Below are 16,270 nucleotides of genomic sequence, written 5' to 3'. Positions count from 1 at the left end.
ATTAAAATTCACCTTCTTTAGTGTAACAAAAGCCGTTCGTTGCTTCTTTTTTCGGCCAATTTATTACTTAGATACTGTCTTAAGGCTTAACCTTGTAGAGGACGAAAAACAAACAAGCATCCTGGGGTTGTTGATACTCTGGCGGGAATAAAAAGCATACTATGCATCGTGGTGACTTCATTTCACAAACATCTGCCGTATCAACTACTCGGGAGACTAATCAAAATAAATATCATAATGGAATACTTTCCGTGCCTTATTCCAAAGATTTGGGACTTAGACCCAGAGTTTCTTGTGGACCTGGTCATCCACGACAGGCTGCAGGAATACTGTAACGTACATGGAAGTGTCTACGGGGCTACTTTCACCCATGAAGGTGTCATGGCGACCGCACAGAACTACAAAGGGATTGCCTTGTGGTTTCGCATCAGCACCGATACAGCGAAGTATCCTAATCACCAGTACTACAAGATGATTAAAGTGGCCCAACTTCAGTGATCTAAGTGCTCAGTGCTCAGTGCTAGTGTTCCCTAATTTTAAGGCTCTTTTTTAAATTTCAAAACTCTCAGTGCTAATATTAAGATTAATTTTAAGGTTCTATGGTCTCAGGAATTATAATCTCTTTTATTAAGGATTTTCCCTGTTTATTTCTTCATAATCTTTTAATGCGTACCCCTGGAATTTTAGTAAGGGCTCATCCACATGTTACGGCAATACGTGGACGAGCCCTAAGAACCTAACTTTTGAGATTGAAGCTTTTCCTTGATACATTTTATACATTCTATGTTACATTGGCATCTTAAGTCCTCCACCAGGCGATAACAAACATGTCTCAATTAAATAAGCTTCGAATAACGGTCAAGTCAAATTAATAGACGCGTTTTACCTACCATTAAAACGCATATTAATTTACTTACCTTATTCGAAGCTTATGAGTAAACTCTGCCTGGTTTAATTTCGATCCAATGAAGAACAAATTGAAATCTGGGAATGAGGGAGAAATGTAGAAGGGGTATAGAAAGAGATAGCAATAACCGGCGGGAAACGTGCACCCTATCTCAATTAAATAAGCTTCGAATAAGGTAAGTAAATTAATATGCGTTTTAATGGTAGGTAAAACGCGTCTATTAAATCTGGAGATGTAAAACGTCCCCAATAATAGTCTTTCCATGTGTCAAAATGAAAATTGCAATCCACCTGTTTTTCTCTGCGGGATATACAAAGCTTTTCTTCCAATTAAGGCGTAATTAGAGTGACAGAGAAAGATGCCCGCAATTTGCGAAGGAACTACGGTGTTTACGCTAGGCCCTCAGACAGGCAGTCTCCGATTGCAAGTAAGTCCCAAGGAAAATTGTATGGCTGTAGATCTACTACTGGTTATTTTAATTAGTCTAATAATATGTATATAGGTAGGTCCCTGAATATAAGATTGAATTTTCATTGAATTGTATCGATGCGATGTGGCGATGTTGCTGAATGCAAGCTCTGGTCTACCAACTCACGCTTGATTGAAAAATCGCATCAGGACTAAAAAAGCCAAACCCAACCCACTAGTCACTAGTCCCACAAAATCTATTACCGCATTTATTCAACAAAGGCGCGTTCACACGCGGTAAATAAATAACGGCGATAAATAATCTGGGGCTGACGCGGGCCGTGTGGAGAGGCTTTAACTCTGTGATAGAGCTCCGTCACACCGCACTTCGCAAAAAGCAGTTTTATGCGACTTCTTCGATCCATGAGACACAGGGATAAACTTCACCTGAAAGCTACAGCAAATCCAGACAATCTTATATTGCAACTGTCATATAAAAGCGTAACTTTTGTAACAACTTACTGAAAAACGTAAAAATAAACTATGACAAAACACAGCTGGGAATTGCTGGAAAAACAATAAATTAGTTTGGAAATATATTGAAAATGTAACATAGACAACAAAACAACGTGAATCATCTGCAAGTTTCAAATAGCACAAATGAGTTTTTCGTTAACATAGGCAAAAACCTGGCTGAAAAAATCCAGGACGATCCGTCTTCACCCCCCTCAAGAATACATTCTAGTACAAATAAGTCCTCTAAATCATTTGTGCTATTAAACACGGATGAAGCTGAGGTTGAAAGGATTATAATGAGCCTAAAAAAAAATGACGTTTCCGCTGTTGGTTGGGATGGAATATCAAACAAAATAATAAAGGCATTCAGACATATCCTGGTTCCAACACTAACATATATATTTCAAAAGTGCAGCTCTGAAGGAATATTTCCGAAATGTCTTAAAAAATCCGTTGTAATTCCTATCTAGAAATCTGGAAGCAAAGTTCAAGTAACAAATTATAGACCGATTTCTCTTTTGCCATCGACATGGAAAAAATATTAATAATAGACTTGTTCAATATCTGGAGAAGCATGCTTTTTTGTCAAAAACGCAGTTTGGTTTTAGGTCCAAGTTATCAACTGCAGATGCTGTACATGAATTGACCGACTATTTAGTTCAGGAACTAGACAAGGGTAACAAGACAATTGGAGTTTTTCTGGACCTCGCAAAAGCTTTTGACACCGTTTCTATTTCCATTTTACTGCACAAGCTTGAATCACTAGGTATTAGGGGCACACAGCAAAAATTAATCGCGAGCTACCTAAACGGACGAACTCAATGCGTAAAAATAAATAACATCATTAGCTAAGATTTAGAAAACACATTTTTCGGCTTGCCACAGGAAGCGTTTTGGCCTCTACCCTTATCATCATTTTTAATAAAGGGGGACCTACAATCGTGAAAATCAAAGCGATTTGTTACGATTTAGTTAATGGAAACAGTTTTCTCCCGAAATGGAATTTCATAAAAAAATTACCGTTATTTCGTTAGATTCGAAAAGCTATTCTTTCCTCTTAAATTAAACAACCCGTTTTTACCTCAAAATCATGTTAAATAGAAGTTCGGTGTGACGCCAGCCCGTCGTGCCTACTCGTATTTATTGAAATGCCCTTTGTTTGTTGTTCGTGGCCCGGCCTTTGTTCGCGTTACCCTTCTGAAGATAAGTAGGTGACGCGACGCCACGCTTGTTAAGAGTTTAATCTCTCTTGTAGGTACGAACCTCCTATAATTACTAGCCCTCGAGCTAGGAGGTTACTAGGAAGGTTACTCCGTTCCTCATTCATATTAGTTATATAAACGCATTTTTTGTACCCTACATAGGAGGTAGCAAATTTTTGTTTCTCTGGGTACTTTTCTGATCGGTCTGTATACAGTGTGTAAATCTAATATGGGCGATAAATTAAACCAGACATATAACTCATTAGTGTAATCATTAATTAAGATCTTTTTTTAAAGTTACACTTAACTGTGACCCCATATTTAACTTAAAAAAAAAATATCAGCAGCAATGTACAGTAAACATGGTTGCGTTCCCAGAATATCGATACTACGCATTTACAAACTTAGGTACCTAATGTCTGCAGGAACAATCACATGTTAGTATTACACTGCGTTTAATGTTATATGGTTATTTTGGTAGACATATTGCTACTAGGCATGTTAAAGATATTAAATGTTATTTATTTATCATTTTTATCAACAAAGAACTGACTTCATCTACCTACTTAATGTCATTTTAATCAATCACGATTAACAGTACTTGACGTGGTGTTTCCTAATACTGAGCATAGACATACTTTGAGACACTTTTTTCCGAAACTATAAGAACTATACTGTTCAAACTTGGTAAGTAGATGTATTCTATGAACCGCATTAAGATTTTCATAATATAAATTTTGGGGGTTCCCCATACTTAGAACTGAAACTCCAAAAAATTTTTTTTCATCAAACCCATACGTGTAGGGTATCTATGGATAGGTCTTCAAAAATAATATTGAGGTTTCTAATATCATTTTTTTTCTAAACTGAATAGTTTGCGCGAGAGACACTTCCAAAGTGGTAAAATGTGTCCAGGGGGGGGGGGGGGTGTCCCCCTCCTGTAACTTCTAAAATAAGAGAATAATAAACTTAAAAAAAAATATATGATGTTCATTACCATGCAAACTTCCGCCGAAAATTGGTTTGAACGAGATCTAGTAAGTAGTTTTTTTTAATACGTAATAAAATTTAAAAAAAAAAAATATTTCATCAAACCCATACGTGTGGGGTATCTATGGATAGGTTTTCAAAAATGATATTGAGGTTTCTAATATAATTTTTTTCTAAACTGAATAGTTTGCGCGAGAGACACTTCCAAAGTGGTAAAATGTGTCCCCCCCGGTAACTTCTAAAATAACAGAACGATAAAACTAAAAAAAATATATGATATACATTACCATGCAAACATCCACCGAAAATAGGTTTGAACGAGATCTAGTAAGTAGTTTTTTTTTACTTGTACGAGTATCTATCTAACTTTATTTTTAGAACTAGGTATTACGTTTATCAGATAAAAAGCATCATACTTGGTTATTATTTACCCACTCATGACAATAAATGACAATAATGACATTACATACGCGATATGAGCTTTTGAAAGTAACTGTCAACGAGCGTTTAACGCGAGTGTGTTTGCATTACATTGCGGGCCGAATTATTTTGTATGGATAAAATTTTAATTGCAATTCTAAGTAAAAAATATCTATTTACATTTCTTTTGTCCTATATTAACCACCGTGAAGAGATTCGCCCGTATTAGATTTACACACTGTATACAAATATTTTATTTTATATTATTGTGTTCAATAAAATAAAATTTAACTTGGGGGTGGGGGGTCCCATCGCAAAAAAAGGGGTGTTATATGTTTGACGCCTCTGTCTGTCTGTCTGTGGCATCGTAGCTCTCCAACGGATGAACCGATTTCGATACGTTTTTTTACGTAAAAGCGAGCTTCCTTGCGGTGGTTTTTTGCTATCTTTCATAGAAATCTACCTAACAGATTGAGGAATATCAGCTCTTTTCCAAAATGATGTAAGGCATTTTTGGCGTACAATGGATATTTTTGTTGACATAGGAGATTTTTAAACTTAATAGTTAGTTCCCCAAATCAATATTTACCTACATATACCTAATGACACTGATACGTAGGTATTAGTATTAGCTTACCCAAAACATTTGGTTTTGTAAGGATTATACGCGAAACATACCTGTAAAAGAGGAAAAAAGTTCATTACAATTAAAGCAAACTAAATTATATTTTATTATCTATGCACGTGCAACATGATAAAACGGGACATAGGGTAAAATAAAAATCCTATTATTCTATAAATCACAACATTACAATTGTCATCACAATCAAAACAACCGAATCTATATAACGACACTGTCAAGGTAGATAAGCTTACAAAAGGTTTCAGCGAAAATAACACATCATATTTTCAATATACTCATTCACTACCTACCCCAATTCCATACAAACGTCGCATTCGTTTTCACACTTCGATTCATGTTCAATATAGTATTAGAATAACATAAACATAGCTATAGCACTCTCTTGATTCACTTCAGTGCCCTTTTATCTCGGTCCACTGGGTTGTCAAAACGTATATGGCAAACTACAGCGTCCAACATAAAATGAGATGTCTATTCCCCCAGATACCTTTATAATAACCGTCGCATCGGGGTAGGATATCATTTTAAATAGATCAGGTTTTATTGGGTGAAAGTCAGATGAAATCACGGAACCATCAAGCTTGAACCGTAGAGCATCCTTATTGTATGTCGGATCAAATGGGAACATTCATTTTCTGGCTCCCAGAGGGGTTAACATATATGGTCGCTAAGTTTTCGTAATTCTGTTAGAGATGATGATAGTCGTGTTTTGGCACTGAGGCATCTTACCTATGTCAAAGACATATGTATGCCCTTGACCTAAATCGTTGAAGGCAAACGTGGTTGACGAGCTTGAACATTAAACCTACGTAATATTCGGATTATGTTATCAATATACTCGTACCTATGAAATAATTAATCTTATTTGAGTAATTCTTTTGTAAATAGTATTTTATACAATCGTGATATAATAGAGAGCTTTTCAGTCTAGTACGGTGTACTCAGCAAGCTTCGTTGTCTAAGCAAGGTACGCGATTGAAAAGCTGAATTACTATTGTATACCTACAATATTTTTTCTAGAAGTAATCTAAATTGGTAAGTATCTCAGTAGACAAAAATGTAGTACACAAGATATAAAAGCGCGAAGTAAATCACCCGCCCCTTCCCCGTTTGATGTTTTCTATGGGATCGCGGCGGTACGTGATTGGTAATTTTTTTAATAGTTGACTACAGCGTATCAGCTCATACACGCAATTATAGTTTGATATATGAAATCTTAATTCAAAAATACATATACTAATCCCTCTGTGAGTTGTAGACAACACGAACTCCCATGGCTCCGCCGTAAATGTTTCCATACACTGAAAATTTAATTCCATAAAATTTCTATAAATATTTATTGAACTTGCTTACCACTTGCTTGCTATTTCACGTAATTGGTGCACCATCACTCTCACATGAGCATATCATTTTAATTAAAGTTCGGGAAGGAATTAATGAGTCTACCTATGTTTCAACTGTGACTATTGTGAGCAATTCTAATAGTTATGGACAATTTTTATCTACTTTACGCCTAGTTGCCAGTTATTTTTCAAGTGCTTAATAGAGTTGACAGCATCCCCTCCGGCCGTTTTGGCAACCAAGTTTCGTAACCAGTTGTCAAAAAAGAATATATCATCGTGTTAGGCCACTAGTTGCCCAAAAATAATATCTATTCCTGTTTGATATCCAGTTACCCGATACTGTTCAAACTTAGTAAGTAGATGTATTCTATGAACCGCATTAAGATGTTCATACAAAAATAGAAAAAAAAAAAATTTGGGGGTTCCCCATCCCCATACTTAGAACTGAAACTCAAAAATTTTTTTCATCAAACCCATACGTGTGGGGTATCTATGGATAGGTCTTCAAAAATGATATTTAGCATATAATTGATCTTTGAGCGTTATCGATAGATATGTTTGGATATAGTGTATACACACATTAAAAATAATTACTTTCATCCGAAAGTAATTATTTTTCAAGTAAAATTTTACAATTATTTTATATGCACCTAATGTTTAATTTAATACTTATTAATTTGGATTAAAAATCGAAAAGGTAAGCCAAAAAATAAACTGATTTAATTAAGTACAATTGTACAAATGTAAAAATGTTTTATTTCAGAAATAAAATAATAACAGTCTTACATTTATGCTGACCCCCACACTAGGCATAGCCTGTCCTGTGGTGGATAATACAGTTTACAAGTAAAAAAAAAAACAATACTACAATTGAAAATAATAATATACAATTATTTAGAGTAAACAATTGAAAAAGATATTGAAATATTATGTTAATGTGATATTTGTAGAATCTGGTTACGCCTATTTTAAGGGCCACAGTACTGGCAGTAGACGGAACCCTGTCAAATTTGTATTTGTGTAGCAACGGTTCTATGAATTGTTTGTTTACTTTTATGTATGTCAGTCGGTCAATAACAGTTCTCATGTAAACACTGAATAAATTTCTAGTATACACTTTCTTGGTTTAACTGTGCTATAGATCTCTGCTAAATAGTGATAGGTTTATTCCCCACAAAAGAAACGGTGGTGAATGGAATTTACAGAGGTACAGTTTACAGTGAGTCAAAAAAGAAATATGTTCATGATTGCAATTTTTTTCAGTTTCCCTAAAAATCCCAGTATTAACGAAAAATGGATAGATGCTACAGGAAGAGGGCCCTAACTGGTTTATGAGCGAGAAAAGTGTTATTTGTTCGGATCATTTTCAAGAAAAATGTTTCCAGTTACAGTTACAGATAGAATATAAATATTCATGTCTTCGCAAATAGGTATAGATATACATGCATGTATGTATGTCTATTTGTACTCGTATAAGTATATATGTGTTATTTCATAAATATAGCTTAACTATTATTCATCTAATGTCTTTGTTATAGTTTTATTTACTTTAAAATACCCTGCTCCTACTTAATATTTCTGGTTTAGCCCGTCGTTGGTTGACCGGTAGGGAATGCCTTAAGGCATTAAACCCACCATCTCAAATAAATAAATATTAAAGGTTAAATAATTAAATTTTAAAGGTTAAATAAATAAATAAACACTGACTGTTTGACTAAGTCCAGTATGTAAAAAGTACGTAACGTTATCAATCCGACGCCTACCGATGAACTTCGATAGGTTAAGCAGCGCGTTCATAAGTGCACGGAACCCTCGGTGGGTGAATGCGACTCGCACTTTTCCGGTTTTTTCTTTTCTTCTTTTCGGGTTTTTTTTTCGACGTTGTTTTTTAATAATGTAAAAGTGCCGAATTGATCCGACTCACTCCTAGCCGCAGCCTTAGGCTTATGTCCAAACATCGGAGAAACAAATTACGTAAATACATCTCCTGGGCTTTCAGTAATATCGCGGGTCGGAACCTCGACGAGCCTCGCCTAGCCGATATACGGACAGTAATACCATTTCTATGAAAACGCTCATTTTGATTTACGGTTTGATATATCCTCTTCTTTTGCCTTTGATTTTGGGCTGTAACAAAGCTTCAGGGCCGTGCTGTAAAACATTACTATTAATATTACATACTGTCTGACCGAAATATCGGTTTCGGCAGGTGCGATAGGAATAGGAACAGCCGGGTCAATGTACATATTTTTTTTCATTCAGAGCGATTATTTCCAAAAATATTCACTTAACCAAAAAATGTTTGTTGAAGACCCCTATTCGTTTTAAAATACCTGTTCAACGACACCTCACAGTTGAAGCGAAAAACAAAATTCATTCCCACTTTACGTGTACGGGAATTATCCTAAAAGAATAGTACCTATTGTAGTTTTAATTTTTTCAATTTTTCAGCATGATTGATTTATATATTCATGCCAAATTGCTGCTTTCTGGCACTGACGATCACGGAGCAAAGCCGCGGATGAACAGACAGACAGATGGACATGGCGAAACTATAAGGTTTTCCAGTTGATTACGGAACCTTAAAAAAGGAGTGTAATACTGGTTTTTAAAGGCTCAGCAACACGCATATTGCCTTATATTATATTGTATAGTCGCAGGCGTCCATTGGCTATGGTGACCGGTCTGAGTAGAAAAAATTTTTTGACGCGAAATGTGGGGCAGGTTGTCCAAGTACCTATCTTCCATACAAAGGCCAAAAATATTTCGCGTCAATTTTTTTTCTAATCAGGACACGATACCGAATATGCCCTTAAACAGATCCCCACTATTTTTGTTACATTCTTCATGTCTAGAAATAAAGGTCCACTGACATTTTATGCAACATCAAAGTTTCGTACAAAAGTAATGGTTTCGGCCAAAACTAGTGTCAAAACCGAACTTTCGGTTTCGGCAAAAAATCTAGTTACGGTCAGACATTACAACAATGTAATATACATAATAAGTATAGATGGAATTTTAGTGAAAACTGTAGGTGAATGAGAAGATATTTTAAGAAGAGTTTCGTTTTCATTTTAAAACTACGTGTTGGATTGTAATGAATCTTTGCAGATACCTACAGTGACATGACTTATATTATATCTATGCCTATAATTAGTTTATAAAACAAACGGAATAGAGCGAAACCAAGTTTTGTATGAAAAACTTAAATTCGCTTTTATTACTAATGGTATCTGAAGCTATTGTATATAAACTGATTCTGTAAGTATAGTCAGCGTCAAATACTTCGTAGCAGTCAAAGTGGCCAAATAGTTCGGTACACCATACTAAATATATGGTGTACCGAACTATTTGGCTACTTTGGTTGCTACAAAGTATTTGACGCTGACTGTACATAGCTTCAGTGCAATCTAGCTAGTCGTTTTAAAATGAGAGCGTAACTACGTTTGTAGATATGGAGAACCGAGCTTGCTGCGGACTCTTAACAAAATTCCAAAGTCAGAACAGGTTGAAAGTTGAAACAAATATATATTTATATATAGATTTAAATTGCAATTAAATTGCCACTCAATTAGTAAAGCATACTATTGTACAAGAATTTTTAACTGAGAATTAGATTTGTAATATTTACTAATTAATGTTGTCATATATTAGTTTAAGTTGCTATATCCGTGAGGGGAAACCTGTGAAGGTTTCATGTTGAGACTGTATTTAATCATAAGATCATCTACACATATGAAATGCAATAATCTATATGAGTATGATGATGAGTATGAGTATTACAACGAGCACACCGTAAATTACCATTTTGACTCAACTAATAAGCGTTTTTATACGGAGTACTCCTGCTTCGGACATTTTCTGTGCGTTAGCTGAATAATTCATATTCGGAATCTGGAGTTTTATTCGGCCGATTCGTGGCTGGCTGACTAAGTCCATGGGTGGCTTTTCTTTTCACATTTCAGACTGAAGTGAAAGATGGCGAGATAACTGCAGCGCTGAATAAATCCTAGGCTCGCTATTCACAGCGCTGTATTTTATGCAAATATACTTACAAGTTCTGCATATATTTTGGTTTTTATAGTACCTTCATCATCTTCCTCGCGTTGTTCCGGCATTCAGCCACGGCCCAAGAATTGGGGTAGGCACTAGTTTTTACGAAAAAGACTGCTACCTGCCCTTCCCCATAGATGGTAAACTAGCCCTAATTGGGATTAGTCAGGTTTCTTCACGATGTTTTCCTTCACCGAAAAGCGACTAGTAAATATCAAATATCTCGTACATAAGTTCCGAAAAACTCATTGATACGAGCCGGGGTTTGAACGCGCGACTTTCGGATTGCAAGTCGCACGCTCTTACCGCTAGACCACCAGCACTTGGTTTTTTAAAGGAACAAGTAGATAATTTGAAATAACCAGGTTATCTATGGATTTTCTTCTATATTTCTACACAATACTTTCCAGATACAATGAAAATAGCTAGAAGTTACACCAACTATTTATATCAGGAAGAAAAATATGAATCATTCATGTAGGTTACTTTTTTTCTTTTCACCTAAGTTTCTGTTTAACAAAATGCGATGACTACCAAACTAACATAGTGGCATTTATTATTTATTTATTTATCGTATGGCATATGTATGTCACTGGATTAAGTACATAGACAAACTTATAATTAGAATTTCGCCCTTCCTAGGCACGCGACCGCTTCTTCTGATAGGATCTTAAAATCATCCACATGGCCTGTGTATCTAGTAAGGGGGCACTCCAGAATGATGTGGTTGATGGTCTGGTCTGGGTGCCCGCAGTTACAGGCAGGAGAGGAGCTCCAGCCCCATTTGTACCAGTGGTGGCCGCAGTTGCCAACTCCTGTTCTTAAGCGGTTAAGAGCAGACCACACCCGGCGCGGTTCCTTGAATCCCACTGGGGATACTCGCAGGGGTAGAGCAGACAAGGGGTTTGCTTGGTCCCTGAGGGCTTCCCATTTTTGAGGGCATTTATTCACGATCAGTCGGTCATTAATTACTGTATTTCCTTTAAAGCGCTTAGACAAGTACTTAAAATAAGTTGGATACCATTTCTCTGGAAGATTTCATGTTATTTTAGTTTAATAGTTAGGGTTCTGTAACACAGGAAATCCTATCCCAGGGACCCATAGGCGTGTATCTATCATGTACGAATAGGTATGTGTTTTTTTCTAATCAATATTTATATTTCTATTTCGAAAACTATCGTCCAATTTCTGTCCTGCCCGTGCTAAACATCAAAAGTTATATACCTTTAGTGGATCTCTTTGTAAAATACCAGAATGGTACCTTTTCAATAGATCCCAGGTAGTAAAAATTGAATAATATCGAAGCAGTTGTCATTCTTTAAAGTGCGGCGTGCCTTAAGGGTCTGTTCTTGGACCCGCGCTGTTTATTGTATATTAATAATATTTAAGATCTAAATGAGCACGGATAAGTTACTTTGTACGCTGATAATACTTGCTTATTCTCTCAACGTCAGCCATATACAAAGATACTAAAATAATGAATCTTAAACAACTACCTAAGTATACATATTTAAAACATGTATTTTGATTCATAAACTTCATCACCCGTAGTGCCAATCGATAAGTTGCACGAGGGTCACTAATCAAAAGTTTGTATTTGGCTTCACAGCTATAAAATAAAAAAACGTTTTTCAAGATAAGCGTTAAAATATGTACATACCAGTCTGTTTTCTATTTACACGAAAAGTATGGACATATCTATTTAATCTTCGGCACTACTTCTGAAATTGCTACTTAGAAACATATGTTATATTATTTTATTTATTTATTGCACGAGTGATATGCGGATAATGAGAGCCTTCATAGCACCACAGCAGAGTTAGTTGAATTTAGCTCCAATTAGCTCATTTTTTTCCTCATGTTTTTGAATTTGTTTACCTTTCTAAATGCCACGAAAAAGAGACCTTACAACGACAAAAGCCTTATGGGTGGTAAAAACCTTAGAAAATACAATCCAAAACTATTTGAGATATGACATCACTCCTTATTGACATCACTTATCTGCTGTGGCTCTGATTACCCGAAGTGGAGAGAACTTAATGGAAGAAGATTCAATTTTTTCGTTTTTCGTGTATCATTGATGATTATGATTTTTGTGTTTTTTTTTTTTCGCTGATTGTGAGTAGCCAGATAAGCAATACTTTCGTTCATATTTAAAGGTATTGATAAATATCCTTAGTAGGCTCTCATTAGTAGGCTCCCCCTGCTCCCCTATTACGAGAAGTTCTCCATTATAGACAAAATCTAATTAAAAAAAACATTGTTCACAAGTGTAAAAATATGGGCGCACACAGGTTGCTCAAAAATATGTCCCATCGCTCTTATGAATTAAGAGCTATGAGACATTTGACCTTGCGAATACTGCTTCATAAAATCATAGACTACACAAATATTACATTTTTTAAAGGATCTTAGGTGTGTATAGTCTGGCAAACATAACTTGTCGGTCAGTAGAACCAGGAAAATTATACTCATCCCTTTCTTTAGGGTGCTAGTACTAGCGTAAGACAAAGACAGTATGATTCTCTCTTCTATGTTTGAAATGAGACAGTTCTAGGCCAAACTATATAGCGTTCACATATACACGGTGCTACATGAGGAACTCGAAAGATTTTAACCACGTACTTCTGAGGTCAAAAGAAGGAAAAAATGTTATATGAGTTTCAGTAAATTTCCCCAAAAAAAAATTTTTTTTTTTTTCAAATTTTGAATGTATTTATACATAAAATGTTAATGTTATGGTAAAGCTGGCACTGAAAATAATTTTTTCCTTTTTTTTTTAAACTAGTTCTTGCAAAGGTTACTTGTCACTTTTTGACATCTATCAATAAGGATATTTGACTACGCCCTATAATGGCATCACCACATTAGCCAAATAAAACTTATTATAGAGTGAACCCTTAGAGAACCCTAAAAACTCTGCACAACAAACAGCAAGTTAGTCATGTGGAAAGGAGACCGAAATGATTGCATGATTTTATTAAAATTGTCGGAATGTTGAATTCTGAATGAAAGCCGATGCATAATGAATGAAATTTTAGGCGCTTCGCGTTCGATATGAATATCGATCAATGCACACGATACTATTTTATGCAATACAAATTCGTATTAGATACCTATCCTCTTTTTCAATAAAGTGAGACTCAGACATCTCAGTACCCCTAGTGTAAATATTTTCGACAGCGAAACGTGACGTACGCGTTTGCGTTAAGTGTCATTTTGTATGAGATTTTTGACTTTCCAAAACGTCCCGCTTGGCGCGCTGTTCAAAAACCCATACAAAATGAGACTTAACGCTAACGCGTACGTCACGTTTCGCTATCGACTAAATTTACACTAGGGGTACTGGTCACTCACATCATTTAAAGTCGAAAATTGCTTAAGATTTTTCGTTCCAAAACGAGGATCTTCAACAGACGCTACACGTGCTGGCTGACCGACGCGTCTAATATTTTTATTTTAGTAAGGTGCAGTTGGTTCAACCAGCAGAGTTTTTGAAAAATCGTAGCGTTTTTTAGATCACAATATGGTTGCCAATAATTTCATAAGACATCTTGAGGCCGTTCTCTAGTAGCTTCATGGATTCGAAATCTGATTTCTTGATTAACTCTCTACTTATAGAAAAAAATCACGTATACAGGTGTAAACTAAAAAGGACCTTAAAAAATTGTTACAATTTTTGCACAAATATGAAAATTGCGTCTAAATATGCATAACTCACAAAAACAAAAATCAAAAGCGTGATATCCGCGATCTCGGGCACGCGCAGCCATCTCGCTCACGATTACCTACGCTCAGTGAGATTCAGAAAAGGACCTGAACCCACGAGGCCTTAAGATATCCTGTTCGAAGAGTTTAGGAACTTAACTGTTCTTTAGTCTACGGTAGTGGCTCCTGCTTTCGAAGCTGAGGTTACTTTATTTTGCAATTGTAGGTTAGTTAAAGTTAAAACACCGGTAAGAGCACGAATACCGGTTGTGGATGTTTTCTTTGTAGGTATCTTGACGTGTTCCATTTCTTTATTATTTATATATAACGTGATATAACTTTACCCAGGTCCAGTAGCTTGTAGTTGTGGTGGTGAGTGGTTTAAATTAATTAGATTTTCTGCTATAAATTAAAACGCAATATCCAAAACACGTTGCCCAAAAGTAAGTATAATACTGACTTGATGATTATTTTAAAAAGGTAAAAAGTCAATTGTATTGTGTAATCTTCTCTTCTGTCAATCACAGATAAAAGATAATACATTGTAAGTAAGATTGTTTATATTTTTTATCTACATAAAAATCAAATAACAGCAGATGAAACTCTTGCTATTCAAAATAATATTGCATCGCATGAAACGCAAAATGAAAGTACATATATAATAATTATAAATGCGAATATGCCTGGCATTTCGCTCGTCACTGCGTCAGGCGTGCGGCGGACACTCGGGCGCTCGGGACGAGCTCTGGCGGACACAAAAGCGCGTCATTTCCGTTAAAGGTTACCGCCTACAGATACATATTAACTCGCGACGCCAGTTCATAGCATTCGAGTGCATGTTTCGCTTTATTTCACGCTACACAATAATGTTGAAATCATTGTAATATTTAACGTTTTTGCATGCGCTCCTTTCGATTGTTCTTTAGTAGTTGCTGCAATGCATATCTACTAAACTTGTAAAACACCGCACCGGTTCCGCATCGTATTGCTTTGGTATAAATTATCGTGGTCTGGACAATGTCAATTTCTGCGCTTAACTATTTGCTTCCCTAGGTGTCACATTTCAGAGAGTGTTTTCAGCTAGGACGAAGTTTATCAACTTGATTCGCTTAGGACGCTTTGTCAACATTTGTTTGAAATACGAATTTCTTCCCATAGTTGCTGTCTCCCTCAGGTTGCGAACAGAAACCATTTCATTACTCGCTCGCGTCCAGGATGCGAGGTGCTTAGTAGGTGTTCGAGAACCTTTACCTTCTCCCTACGTTTTTGAATTATTTAGTGACTATGCTATGTTGTTTGTAGGATTCATGCTGTCAGTTTTTACAGTGATAAATTAAAAGTAAAATACCAAGTTCTGATAAAAGGTATTTTGATATGATTTTTATGGGTCAACGTTGCAAAAAAGACATGCGAGTATGCTAGTTTTCTAACAAATCAAATTAGCTACACTAAACCACTTTTACCCGACGGCGTGAGGCTCGCCACTATGAGGGTAATGTGTTTATCGGTCTATGTAGGTATGTTTGTTCCTCTGTGGCACCTAGAGACCAAATGTGAGGGCCAATTTTAATGACTCTTATGTCAATTGATTTAGTTTTGTCCGAATGTCACCAAAAACACCACAATAATAAAATACAATATGCTAACGAGCAGTCGCCATTTGTGAAAAAGTGTAAGGTGTAAGAATGGGGTATCATCTTTATAAGGATTTCAAAATCTTTAATAGGTTTTTGATCATTTTTAAAGTTGATTGATCATTTGGGCTTTGACGAGTTGAAGTTGCTTAGTAAGCATTCTCAGTTAAAATAATAATTACATGACTATACGAGTTAATCATTAAAAGCGCAAAAAAAAATATTATAATTATTTTTATAACTGCCGCGATACAATCTAATTTTCCTAAAAGAAACTAGCCTACCTTACCTAGGTTTGCAATTAAGAAAATATCCAAGATTAAGCCCGTCCATTAAAATTGCGACTTACGATTAGGTACCTACGCATAGTTTTTATGAATCCAAGGTTCAAATTATAGTAGTATCATTAAAGGAGCTTGAAGCCACTGCAAATCGGTTTAAGAAAT

At 35.7% G+C, this 16,270-nt stretch overlaps 1 protein-coding gene across 1 annotated transcript in view; it reads right to left on the bottom strand.

Moving 5' to 3' along the window:
* LOC133516200 (cell adhesion molecule Dscam2-like) overlaps window positions 1–16,270 on the bottom strand; it is a 294,499-nt gene that overhangs the window by 76,548 nt on the left and 201,681 nt on the right. The window lies entirely within an intron of this gene.

This window comes from Cydia pomonella, chromosome 3 (genome assembly GCF_033807575.1).
Source record: "Cydia pomonella isolate Wapato2018A chromosome 3, ilCydPomo1, whole genome shotgun sequence".
Taxonomy (NCBI): domain Eukaryota; kingdom Metazoa; phylum Arthropoda; class Insecta; order Lepidoptera; family Tortricidae; genus Cydia; species Cydia pomonella.
The sequence above is the reverse complement of the archived record's forward strand: the minus strand, read 5'-3'. Positions and strand labels throughout refer to the sequence as shown.